The following is a 3759-nucleotide window of genomic DNA, read 5'->3' as shown; positions in this document are numbered from 1 at the left end:
TTGGAGGGGAAACTGGGAATGGAGAAATTTACATGTAAATAAAGAAAATATCTAAAAGAAAAAAGAAAGAAAATCTTAACAAGCAAAACAGTCAATAAATAGAAAAATAAGTCTATAAATATGCATAATATTCAAATGAGGGACTTGCTACACATGGTGAAGCAATTGCAAGTGAAGAAGACAATGTTTATAGAAGTATCATGACTTGGGACACGAGATCCCAAATTCAAAGCATTGCCTCCTACAATTAGGAGTCTCTTGTGCATCAGAATCTCTTGTGTGAGCTAAGCAGAGTTCATAGGCACAGAGTCTCCAGATGTGCTGAGGGAGAGCAGCTCTTCTGTAAAACAGAGACTCTCAACTCATCAACTTGCTCCCACCTGGTGGGGCAACATCAAATGCAAATTAAAGATAAACCAATTTAAGCACTAACTGCCTTTACCTCATTTCTGCAGGAGGCTGGTGTTTGTGATCACACCTCCAAAGTGGTAAGTCCAATTCTACAGCCCCATTTTGAAGACTGTTGTCTATCTTCCCTTCCAGATTCTATAATGTGGAAGATACCCTCCCAAAGGAAAACATCCTCCCCAACTCCTTTCAGAAGACTCTGAAAGAAGATGAGCATTGGAGAGGAGTCAGCACCTTTGGCAGCAATCTTTAGGGAGATTTGGAAGAGAAAATAAGTTAAAATGGATTGCACTATGACTAAATGTCTCATCTCTTGCCAAAAAAAAAAAAAAAAAAAAAAAAGATGCCAAAATATGAGTCATACTAGCAAGGAGAGTGGGATGTAACAAGAGAATGGCATGTAACAGAGGTCCTCTGAACTCTGGCTAAAAATTCAGGCAAACAAGTGTGTTGAAAGCTTGTTGCCCCAGATTTTCTTGTGCCAAGCATTGTGGAAGCAAACATTTAAACATTTGGGAGATGCACTGATGGGTTTGTACAGCTGAACCTATTGGAAAGTTTCTCCACAAGCAGATGAAGATGTGTAGTTGGAACATAAATGTGGATTAGGATGAATGTTAACATTCCTAAACTTCCCATTGGATCTGTATACTTCTTTTCCTCTATAAGGAAGAGGATGACATGGGGTAAATAAGTCGCTAGCATGGAGCAGCACGATGGTTTGCCTTCAAATCTCTGGAGATTCTGCCTGCAAAGCTGAATAACCAGGTCATGACTAGAGACAGAAGTGAGAAAGCACTTGCATTTCATTATGCATACTGGCTTCTGCTGACCATTTGGGTCTCGGATGCTAGGAAAATTAAAAATTTATACAACAGTCTGTAGATACACACCCCACTGTGTCTGATTCTAAAAGTCTAGAGTAGAGGGAAAGGGCTTGAGAATTTGGATCTCCAAAACTTCCCAGGAGATGTGGGAGTTGATGGTTCAGGGAATCACCACCCTCAGAGAGCCACTGCTGTGAGAATACCTTAGAAATTATACTGCTAATTTATGAGTACCTTATATTTATCTATACAAAGATTTGCATACAATCCTGGGAACTTATTCCCATTTAACTTTTTTTTTTCATAGATGTTTGGATGTCTAATATGTTAAGTTAGTATGGGATTTGAAGTCATTGCTCACTGCCTTTGCATAGTCCTTATGCACCTCATGTGACAGGAGCTTTTGGCTTTAGACACAAAGCAGCATCTAAATGAACACTAGGATCGTAAGGGAAATATCAAACCCAAAATACAGAAAGCAGAACAGGTCAATGGGGAGACTGGGAAGATAGGAAAATTCTAGTTTGTGGATGATATTATTCATGTTTCAGAAAGAAGACAGGCCAGGCTTGAGAAAACAGGAGGGTTTGTTTATTTATTTACTAATTTCATGATTATTAATGTCCACAGGGTGCGTGAGGTTGTGCTGAGTTGTACATCTGAAGGAATTTCCTAGTTGGGAAGCTTGTGATGGCAGGATATGTGCCAGTGGAGGTGAAGTTCAGCTTTTCTGAATACTTAAGTTTGGAACTTTCCTGTTATTTCCTGGCCAGCCATTATTGGTTCCAGGTGCATTCTCCGTAGATTCTGGAGGAAGGATTTAAAGCCCTCTCAGGTTACATTTCTTCTTCATGTAAAGCAAATATATCCAGAAAAATTGGAGTTTCATGGGAAATTATCTACAGTTTATTCTGACCTATTATACCATTTGGAGTCTATAAAAGCTACTTCACAACTTTCAATGCTGACGGGCATAAGCAAGAACATTCTTGAAAGTTTTTCTTTTAGATTTATTTTATTTTATGTTGATGAGTTTTTCATGCACACGAATGTATGTGCATCCTCTGTAGGCCAGATGAGTGAGTTGAAATCCCTGGAACTGGAACTAGGGATGCTTGTGAGCCACCATATGGGAGCTGGGAACCAAAACTGGGTCCCCTATAAGAGCAATGGGTGCTCTCAACCACTGAGCAACCCTCCTGTTCCCAGCAAAACAATCCTTGTTGATAGATTCATAAATTGTGTTCTTTGGAGGTTCATTCACTCCCTTCACCCCATTGAGGATATAGTTTGTTTTGTTTCTACAGTACCATAGACAGTTCTGATGCTAACCATCTGAGTTAATGTAGACTCCACAGGTTAAAGGCACTTGCACATCAAAACTGGCCTTAACTACATAAGCCACATACAAATGTGGCATTCTTCTGCACACATGCAATGCTGATGGGCTACTACTGTTAATTTATAGGCATATAACATGAACTTGCCAATAACTTTTGCTAGAAACTCTGAGTCTTCATTTGGCCATGCAAATGTCTAATGGGTAACTAAAATTAAGATCAAAAGGTGGAGTTTCTGCCTCTATTTTGCACTTGCCTCCTTTGCTCTGAGTCATTTCCCTTTACTGTCAAGCACAACAGATCTGATAATAGAATATCTTATGACAGGAGTGGGACCTACCTCACAGGCGGCAATGGTTTGCTAATCGCAAGGGATAAGAATTCAACTGTCAGTCACAAAGATAGAGATCAACAGATCCCAGTTTGACCAATATGAACTATGCATACTGTTGCCCAGTCCCATGTCTGTTTCCTCCCTATGATTTCTATGATGTCAGTGCCTCCAAACTCAGGGTGAAGGCCATCTGTCCTCTTGTTTTCCTAGTATTATAACTCTACTAACTGAAGTCCCTTTCCTGTTTTTATACATTGGTATTTTCATTTTTCATTTGGTTGAGTGATTGGAGCTGATTTATTGGGGCCTTTAAGGTCAGGCCTCTGGACTAAGACTCTGGTAATAGGCAGGTACATTTAAGGGTCAGCTCCTCTGTGTACAGGAAATGCTGCTGTCTCTTTAAAAGAATGGTAGTATGACTTCAAAGTTATTGGTTACTTTTCTTGCTAAAGAACTTCAGAAAACTAGCAAAGACAACTGGCTACCGTTGCTACATCGCACTGACTCATTCTTTAAAAATTATATATTAAATTATTTACCCAGATGTATGAGCATGCTCAGGAATGTGTCCAGGCTATCTGTAATGTTGTGTTTCCTATACAAATATAAATACATTTCTCAATAAACACTCCTTTCTTTCTTTGGTCAGAGGACCACTCTGACCTTAATGAGCATGATGTGCCCCACCCCACACTGTGAGTGTACTTGCACGTGTGCGAGCACAAGCACACACACACACACACACACACACACACACTGCTGATTTGAGAATTACCTTCAGTGTAGTTCTTAATGATTGCAAGTAAGAAATCACTTGGGAGGCAGAGGCAGGTGGATTTCTGAGTTCGAG

The sequence above is a fragment of the Mastomys coucha genome, chromosome X (genome assembly GCF_008632895.1).
Source record: "Mastomys coucha isolate ucsf_1 chromosome X, UCSF_Mcou_1, whole genome shotgun sequence".
NCBI classification, from domain to species: domain Eukaryota; kingdom Metazoa; phylum Chordata; class Mammalia; order Rodentia; family Muridae; genus Mastomys; species Mastomys coucha.
Note: the sequence above shows the minus strand (reverse complement) of the source record.